Source organism: Solea senegalensis, linkage group LG13, assembly GCF_019176455.1.
Source record: "Solea senegalensis isolate Sse05_10M linkage group LG13, IFAPA_SoseM_1, whole genome shotgun sequence".
Taxonomy (NCBI): Eukaryota; Metazoa; Chordata; class Actinopteri; order Pleuronectiformes; family Soleidae; genus Solea; species Solea senegalensis.
Window position 1 is genome coordinate 21,973,429 of NC_058033.1, and position 10,027 is coordinate 21,983,455.

Below are 10,027 nucleotides of genomic sequence, written 5' to 3' on the forward strand. Positions count from 1 at the left end.
CTTTTTACTCTTCTTGTATTTATTTTCACCTTCATTTGCCTGTGACTCACTAAATGACTCTGTGTATGTTTGTTAAAGTTATCCACACTGAGCTGTTGATAAAGACAGAAGTATATACCGACACATCCTTGGAAAATCTGAAGTGATGCAGAGAAGCAGCTCCTTCACCTGCAGCCTCTGCTCAGTCGGTGTTTTTGATAAGACACATTGCTGTGTCTCGGGGGTTGTTTCTACATGCATCTGTAATGGGTTGGAGGGGAAAAGAAAAAACAACATAATGATATTTAGAATATGAATTTGAATAAGATGGAAGAAGCCAATTAAAAAGCGTGGTATCTGTCAGTATAGACTCTGTGGATGGAAATGTTCCTTGTCTTTATTTAAAGCCTAAAATAACTCAGGGTTCCTCGCATGTTGCATGTGTACGAGGTAAAGGTCTGTTGTTTTTGTCTGTGTCAGATAATAAAGAAGCTGCTTGACCTTCAGTCATTGATTTTAGATCAACGTTGACTGAATATAACACATGTGTGCTCACACTTTCAACCTGAGCCTCATTTCAAAGCGTCTGGATCATGTTCTTGTTTGGAGTAAAGTGTATGATAATGTGAGCGTCTCAGAACGGTGTGGGATGTAAATGTGTTTAGGGAATGAAAGGCGAGAGACAAAGATGATAATTGTAACTCGCTGCATCTTGAGTTTCAGTCTCTGCTGCGAGGGCTTCAACAAAGTTGTTGTTTTTAATGTTTTCTTTCATGATATTAAAAACAAAACTTTCAACGGCTTCACATTTCCTCCTTTGTCACAAACAAGACAACAGTGAGCGAGTTGCACTTTATTGTTTACTATCTGCAGTGAAAAACACTTTGTTTCAGCCATGTTGCATATTTTCCTACTGACGTCCACTTACTGTGGTCAAAACTGCACATTTCAAAAATGACATTGAAATAAAGCAGAATTACCTTTAAAGTCAGCTGTGTGTTAAATCCCATTGCTATGCAGCGGCACACTGGGTTACACTGAAGCAGACAGGTCTGTGCCTGACTGTCAGTGCTTTATTTACTGTGTGTGTGTGTGTGTGCACGGTGTGTATACAGTGTGGGTCACTTGTATCCCCTCCAGCATCTTAAACCAGGGAAGCCTCCAGCTTATTAGTGTCAAACAAGAGAAGCAGAAAAGATGGGATATGGCTCAGCAAAGAGGAACCAGGTGAGGGACGGAGGTGTGGGTGCATGTCATTTTCATTTTCATCTGTTCCATATTCAGCAGGGAGAGTACGGCAGAGCAGCAGCAGCGCCGCTCTCTTCTCCGTAAACATAATGAAATATGAGAAGAGAGTAATGCAGACAATATGATACAACCTGAAATTGATCACATTTTTTATTATTATTTTTATAGTAGTTCAGGAAGAACAGAACATGACGCAGCAGTGACAGAGAAAACACTTTGTGTTTAATAGTTAAACTGAGACATTTAAAGCATAGCGTGTTAGGAACAAGACTTTGGAGACGGAGGGAGAAACAAGGTGCGATGCAGGTTTCTGCTCAACCTCAGGCCCATTAAATTCCCTTTACATCTGTAATGTGGCATCTCGCTACCCCTTCACCCTCCCCCGGGACACTAGGATAATCTCTGCTAAGCCTTCAGGAGAGAGGGATTTCTTCCCTCCACTGACACAGAGAGGGAAAGGATAGCAACATACATAATGAGTTAGCTGTCAAAGTCGGGTTTTCTTCTTCTTCCTAGTTGCTTTTGCGTGTGCTTAATTTTGCATTTAATGGACTAATCTCTGATACTATGTGTGTTTAAATGAGTTTTTATTCCATGGCATTTGTAAACTGTAGATATTGTCAGTTTTATAACAATCATTTGCAATAAATTGAAACAATTTTCTGCCTGATGGAACTCTAATTGGTTAATCGAGCAGCGATGAACAATAGTGGACTGAGCGGGGTAATTGCACACTGGCCTGCAAAACACTTTTTCCTGCTCTAACTGATGATTAAACAAAAATGAAATAAAATAAAAGGCATCACTGACAGCAGCGTCTGCGTCTGCAGGCACATTTGAACACACAGGTTTAATCTTCTTCTAGGCCACTGCATTCCTTCAAGGAATGTTTGAGATGGTTGTCGTCCTTGCTCAGTGCACACAAGGCAATCAATGTCCACAGCCGTTTTGGTTTGTCGTTCCCTGATGGCAGAAGCAACACAATGCTATCAGAGCAGAAGCCCCCCATTTATCTTCAAGGACCTCTTGAAGACTCATCTATTCTGAGAGCATCTCCTCACCTCTAACACCCTAACGTGCCGTTCTCAGTGCTGTTTCAAAGCCGTAAAGGTCAGAATATAAGTGCACTTAGTGAGTTTACCACAATAATCTTTTTTAAAAGCTGCATTAGGTCATTTTTGTTGATATCTGTTGTTGACGTTACTCTGTGTCTGTTTAATCTTCATCAACAGAAACATTATTGACACGTTGAAAATGGCCTCTGTCAAGCAATACTATCAGTCCTGATGTGTGGATTCACTGTGAGCAGTAGAATTCAATTTTCAACATTTCTTTTCTCTTGTTTTCAGTCACCTCGACTTTTCTATCACAGTGACACCGTGGCCTGCGTCTGTCTTTATCTGAAACTAATCAGTGACATGATTTAAACAAAGTTATACTGAGAAACACAGAAACTCCAGTGAGTCACAGCTCGATCAGCAAAGTGTGAACTCATCTGTGTGTGTGTGTGTGTGTGTGTGTTCTTATACGCACAAGGCAGCGTTTTTTTCCCAACCTACAATATTTCCTGTTTGCTCTCCTCTGCAGCTCAGCGCTCCGTCATGTACTGAACAGTATATATTTATAAAAGAATCTCACACCTTGGTGTTGACTTGTGTTATTACTTTTTGTCTCTCACGCAATATATATTACAATTTTTGGAAAGCACAAGTCTCAATAACACAACAGGCTTCAAACAATAACATGTCCAAGAGTTAAACAGAGAAAAGAGTCAAATAAGCTCAGTGTTTGCTTTCAGAAGAGGAACATAATCAGGTTAATGTCACTGTCTGATACAGACAAGGCTGAAACAAAGAAAGTCAAATCATGGCTAAGACTCACCGTCAGGGACAAACGAGACCTCAGTGTCCAAACACAGACTGACAGCAGGAGACCAGAGGCGGTGGGAGCTCGTGGAGGAGTGTGAGGAATCATGGCACTGATTTTACACATCCATACCAGGTTTTTGTCAAAGTCTGATATAAGTTGTAAGTAATGTCAGTAAAATTGTATTTTTTTAAAAAACAGTTGAATTGAATATATCCTTAAAATATTTGGCTGGTATTCTGCGGGTCAACTCAGGGATCTGTCGAGCGTCGGAGACTCGAAGCGGCACTTTCCTGTTGGCTGGAGCTACAGTAGCTTATAGGAGATGGAAGCGGCGAGATGGTGACTATATTAGAATTCACAACAACGAGTGTCTGTAAGATAGAATTTCTCTGACCTCATTTAGAAGCAGGGATTTCCATTAGTCAAGTGTTGTTGCTGCTTGCTTAACCAAGGGGAAAATGGGTTTTTAAAACTGCCACTCCTGAATATGTTCACTCTGTGTGTGTGTGTGTGAGACAGAGGGAGGGGGAGAGCGATCGTGTGAATCTCTGAGATGACTGTGTGAGTTTGTGAGCACAGGTATATGGCAGTGCACAGTGCAATGGGGCTTTGTCTCCTGAATTTAATGCTGACAGTAGGGTTCAGCACAACCATTTGACAGTCATCACATTCACAGTTCAGGGCAGAGAGCTGCTTCTGTGAAAGAAAGTTTGAATTATTCTCACAGTCTATAGGGGTTCTTACTATTTTAAGAAAGTCTGAGTTAGTTGCATCACTGTCTAGGAGCGATGTAGACACATAGGCACTAACAATATTTTAAAGGCTGTAGCAATAGGTGGTGTTTGGATTATTGGATTTCATTCATCAACCTGCCAGTTACTTCCTTCTCCTTTATCTCATCATAATTAGGTTTTAAGACACAGGCACCAGGAGACAACAAGACTGAAAACAAAGAGGTGGACCACACATGCTGAATATGCAAACTGGAGCAATATGATAGTGAGACCAACTCACGAACACACACACTCACAGTCCCGTCAAGATGAGTATCACTTTGAGTCTCAGTCTCGCTGGAACAATTAGTGCGAGGGAGGCTGAGTTCCTGTCAGCACATCTTCACCCAAGATTAATTCATTCTTCTTAAGTCTACGAGGACTGCAGCACACAAAAGAAAGTACACGTCACACATTTAAAACAACATTGATCCACTTGAAATGCAGTTGTGACACTGGAGGAATGAGTCACATGGTCCATGTCACAGGTAAACACAACATTCAGATTCAGACAACTTTATTTGTCCCCAACGGCAATTCAATTACAACAGTCCCCAAAACTTGTTTCAGCATTTCTAGCTGAATGTTTGCTGACATGTCTCCACTTCGCTTCAGTCAGGAGTTTAAATGAACCCCTGAATATTTTTAAAGAATGGCTAAGAATAGATTTTAACCACTGCCTCTTGTTGCTCAGCTCCAACAAGCAAGGAGAGGAGGACGAGTAGAAATCAAACATGGAATCAGAGGTGCAAAATGCGACTGGACACAGTTAACCAGTGGACCAACAGTTTCTGGACTGGGTTAACCAATTACAACCAAGTTAGTGAATGTGCTAACACACAACCTTCAAGTTGTAAGAAGCCCGATGTTTAGAGAGTTGCCAGTCGAGCTGAGCGGCGTACGGCGCAGCATGATGACATTGGCAAACATGGAAGACAGGCTGCTCTCTGTTGTGAAGGACTTGATATTTGCAATGTTTACCCGAGACAAAGCTGACAGTGATGTTTGAGAGGAGGAGGAGGAGGAGGAGGAGGAGATGTCTGCAGTGAGGCCATATGTGTTTGTCCTGGAGGGAAACACCAGAGAAACTCCTCCACTCTGCATCTGAACGGTACGTCAGGTCAGGTCGGGGCGGAGCATCAAAAGAAGGAGACAACGTTTGACTGTTTGTAACGTAGTTTACTCACACTAGAACAAGATGAGTCATCAACCGCTATAATCCTATGGGAATATTAGGAAAACAGCTGTTTTGATACTATTAGGTTATATACGACACGACATTAAATAATACATAATAAATAATGACGAGTGTGAGGTCATGGAGACTGTAAGTCATGAATATATGTAATGACACCATCTCTCCATTAGAGGATATTTTTCTTTAATCCCTGTACACAGGTTTCAAAGCACACACACACACACACACACACACTGTACAAATAGGCTGGTGTTTAATTTAATACTCTAATAGTAAAGTGAAGACTTATGTGAAAAGTTGACTTTCTATAGCTTATGCAATGCATTTTTTTTGCCTCAGGCTTTCAGCAAAGTTTGTTCAACTTTTTTCATCCTTCTGTCTTTGTGTCTAAAATGAAAGGAAGCATGGACGAGGTTTTTTTTTTTTCCTTTCTCAGGTATCGTGGGATCGTCTGTGCAAGTCTTTTGTACTTTGCAAGCATCCCTCATCGTATCCTCCTCTCTCTGCTCTCAAAATCCCACATGCCCTTATGTTCAGTCAGTTCTACAGCAGTGTGTGTGTGTGTGTGTGTGTGTGTGTTACCTGTTCTGGCATAAACACTCAACTTGTCAGGACCAGTAGACCTTACTCAGACCAAAACCCTGGTACTAAAGAAACATAATCTCATGTCTGAGGAGCTGGTTCAGAAGGAGGACATGTGGACAGTTGGTTTAACAGAAGAGGACACAGAGGACACAGAGGACAGGGCAAGACAGACGCTGATGATCCTCTGTGGTGAGAGGGAGAAGCCCAGAGATTTGGATTGAGGTTAGAGTTAAGCATTAATTGGGTGTGGTTAGGATTAGGAATAATGGTTCATTTAGTCTGTCCACATGAATGGAAGTCACTTTAAGTCCTTAAAACAGCTGTTCTTCTTAGAACACGTCATTGACTTCCATTCATTTGGACTAAAGTTATCCTTAACCTTAATTCTAACCAGTAAATGACAAGCCTAATCTTAAGCTAACTTTATGAAGTAGGTTGCATAAACCTGACACTTCCTCTCTCTTGTGAAAATGTTCTGAACGGTTTCTGTATGATCCAAATAAACAAGAACAACAAGGAAACATGAAGAAGAAAAGGAGAAAAGGTCTCCTGTCAGGACAAAAGGTCAGAGGTCAGAGACGAGGAGAAGGCTGAGGGCTGGGTTAGAGGACAGGCGCTGAGAAACCTGACATTTAATGACAGAGAGAGATCAGACGTTGGATGATGACGCAGTGTGTTTTAGAGTCCACTAGAGTCCCAGAGAATAAATGAGATTTTCAAGCTGCTCTTCTCACAGTTGAAGGTGATAACCCGCGCTGTGGCGAGTCGTAATCCAGCATGCTCTCTGAATAGCTGTGCAGTGTGATTGCAGAACATTCCCTGATAGGACATTAACATGAAGTGTGTGTAACATGGAGCGCCGAGTGGAGCTCAAGTATACGGAGACAATGAAGACAGGACGACAGAAACACACTCAGTATGTTTACATGCACAGTTTAATCGACTAAGGCCTGACTAAATGATTGTTCTTTTTACTGTCATGGCCGACAGGAACCAGGAGGGCTAATGTCCAGGGTTCAGAGCCGGTGCAGTGTAGCCCAGGCTTCATAAGCTGGAAGCAGAAGTCTATTATTCAGTATGTATGTATGTATGTGTGTGAGTGATAGTTGGCATTTATGGGGTTAACTGTGTTTACCTGAGCAGACAGCGTCAGGCTGTGGTATTGCGTCATGATGTCACACAGGCCGACAGTGAGAGAGACAGAGAGATGACGCTGTCGCTCTGCCCGAAGTGTCCATAACTTAATAGAAGACGGTCCAAAAGCGTCTAAGACGGTCGGAATTCGCCAGCGGTTGCATCCACGTGTTTTTGCTTCATAGTTCCTGCTCGGCGGTGAGTTAATTGTGTGAAGAGATTGAATAAAAGTGGCGTTAGCCGCGGAGCTAATGTTAGCTGCTAATCGCTTAGATGGATTTGTGATGACTTGAGCTAACGATTGAGCTAACAGTTAGCAGAAAAGAGGAAACTTACTTATATTCAGTTGTATTACACTGGTACACAAGTGAAGCATTTATTTTTGGAAAGATTATTTAAGTTTATATATTTTATATATTTGTATGTTTCTATTCCAATTAGGAATTTATGACCTGTGTTATTTCATTTTATTGAAATAGTGAATGTGGCCTGTTCCATAGGTCGGGTTTTTTGAGTTGGATATGATTTACTGAAGATTTGGTGTTGGAAGTCGACGTCACCGTCACCAGTAACCAACTTCAGCGAGGAGACCAGCAGCAGATAGCCATGAGGCGGCTTCCTGCTGGTGAAGAGGATCCAGAGAACCAGATGGCGAGCCAGAGCTGATGAACAGCGGATGAATTACCTACCTTCTTAACTGCGGTGTGGTAGGACCACGAAGTACACACAAAATTAAAAAGGGCCCCAACGTAACAACCACAGAGGACACTTTCTTTTATATTTTTTTTATATTATTCTCGTGCGCACTTTATTATTTTTCTTGTTAATTGAATTGTATTCTATTGTCACATTGTTCTATGAGTTCTATTGAGTATTATTATAATACAGTGTTGAGAACTCAATCTTGTGTGAGTGTGATTTATATTGATGTTTCTTCCTGGGCTCCATGAGCGACTTCCTGGAATTCTGATAACTAGTCCAAATAGATCTAATTGTGAATATTAATAATACTTGCAACCTCACTGTTAAAGGAGGGGTTACAGCAGCATCAGCAGAGTGCTGGGATGTCTGACTCTGAGGTGGCAGGGAGTGAGTGAGTGTGCAGCAGGAGGCTTTATAGAAGGCTGAGTGGAGATGTAGGTGTGGATGAATGAGGAGTGAAGTGGCTTTTTCTCAGTGTGATGCAGATTACGACAAAACTAGTAATCAATATTGACGCAAGACACTGTTGATGCCCCGCCCCCCCCAACCGATATACCATTCAGATGCATCAACTTCATTTTAGCAAGAGACTGCATTTATTGTATTTCTGTCAATACGTTTGAATTCAATGCTCCAAATGTGTGTGTTAGAGAAACACATGCTTCTGGCCTCAGGCTACTTCCACTTATATGTTTTATTTTTAGACGGTTTCTGCCGGCCAGCCGCGCCGCTCCAGAGCTGTTAATCTCCTGAATCAGAGACATTTGGAGTTTTAGTTTGAAAACTCTGTGGCTGCACTTTAGTTTGGACAAGCAGAAGAAGAGATTTACTTTCTCACCTGATGTTGTCGCTATGTTCCTTCCATGTGACATCAGCTCGACTTCCAGTGATGAACATGGAACATCCAACATGGATATCAAATAGACGACTTTGAATAGCTCGATTGCTAACTTTTACTTTCAGTGACAGTTTCACATCATCAGCAAAATAAGAAACAATCTTCCCTGTAGACTATATTACAAGCATATGCTGCCGACATGTAATCTGACATGAGTATGTTAGTAAATTATTATAACATATTATTAGTGCACCCATCTTACTGTCACTCAGAGCTGAGACAATGAATGCTGAAACAACATGAATGTTGTCATATCAATTATTTATTTCTTTATTTTTATCGACGCCAAAGCTCCTATAGCTACATTTCTTGGCTCCTCCCATGGGGACAAAGATGAGAGAAAAAGAGCGATACATAATGGTCAGCAGTGCACACAGACTGCTCATCTGTGTGTTTAGGAGCTAATGTTGTCAGGTTGTTGCCCTGGGCGAGGTATTAAGCAGCAATCCTGTTGCCTCGGGCCACAGTAAGACCTGTACTGTCTCGTGGTGCAGCCAGGGGACTCTGTGAGTGTTTGATTGGTCATGACATATGCAGGGGGTGAAGAGAAGTGAAGTAAGGGATGAAGAAAGTTTTGGGCGTGAATACCTGTGTCTTCTTGTCCTTATCAGGTGGGCAACATTTTTGTCTATACGTTTGTAAGTCTGCTGTATTAGTATATATTCTTTTACAGTTTGCCACTGGCATCATCTTCTCCATGAACCATACAGGCTGTGAAAGTGTTCAGGTCAGGTGTAGCGCACACACAAAGTGTCTGTCTGTGTGCTCTCCACAGACCTTTACCTACCTAAAGTTATTATTGCTCAAATCAGAGATTCACTCTTTATATCGATGTTAAAAGCTGCTTTCTCACTTTCTCTGCCTCTCCTTTTGCCTCATATTTATTTTTATCTCCACATCCACCTTTCACTCACATAGGTCCACCTCTTTCACTGCGTATCACTCTCTTTTAATTCTCTGCTTCTCTTGAGAGGGACTGGAGTCAGGATAGGGCTTAAACATCAGGGGAAATGGGGTGATATTGCATTTTGACACGCCTCACATTATTTCCCCTCCAATTTCACTGTTCGGTGACAAATGTAGGACTTTCTTCCCTCTGCATCTCCTCCTCTAACCCTCTCTCTGTGTCTCATTGTTCTGATGTGTTGCATGTGCTAAAGTATGGTGGCTGCAGATGGCACTTCCTTTAACTGCATAACAGAAGCCAGCTACGGCTGCATATGGACGTGAAAGAGAGTTAGTAAAAGATGATTCCTCCCTAACTAATGTTGCACTGCATGCTCACAAAGAAAATGGTTCATTTTCTAAGTTAAACTTCAGCTCATGCAAACTCACATATGTTCTTCTTATGGTGGAGCTAAAGAAGAGATCTACTCTTTCTGGATTCAACAAATGCTGTATTACATTTATTTAATGACTTTCACGAGTTTCATTTCAAGCAAGAATAAATGCTGCTCAACAAACTAAGAATTATTAAAGTAAAACACACAATTGTCTGCATTAAAACAGATTATATAGGGTTAGTTCTCCCTGCATGTGGTGAGGAGCCAATGTGAGTCCAAAGGATCAGCTGTAAGCGAGCGTGTCTTCATCGTTACAGTTTAAAAACAGCTGTTTGTGCTCGCTGATGATGCCCCACAG

At 41.6% G+C, this 10,027-nt stretch overlaps 1 long non-coding RNA gene across 1 annotated transcript; it reads left to right on the top strand.

Annotated features, from left to right (window-relative positions):
• Positions 1-6,687: 6,687 nt before the first annotated feature.
• LOC122779962 lies at positions 6,688-7,688 on the top strand. The gene is made up of 2 exons (XR_006361633.1): positions 6,688-6,984; positions 7,287-7,688. It is a non-coding gene; the product is annotated as an uncharacterized LOC122779962 (long non-coding RNA).
• The last annotated feature ends 2,339 nt before the right edge of the window (positions 7,689-10,027 follow it).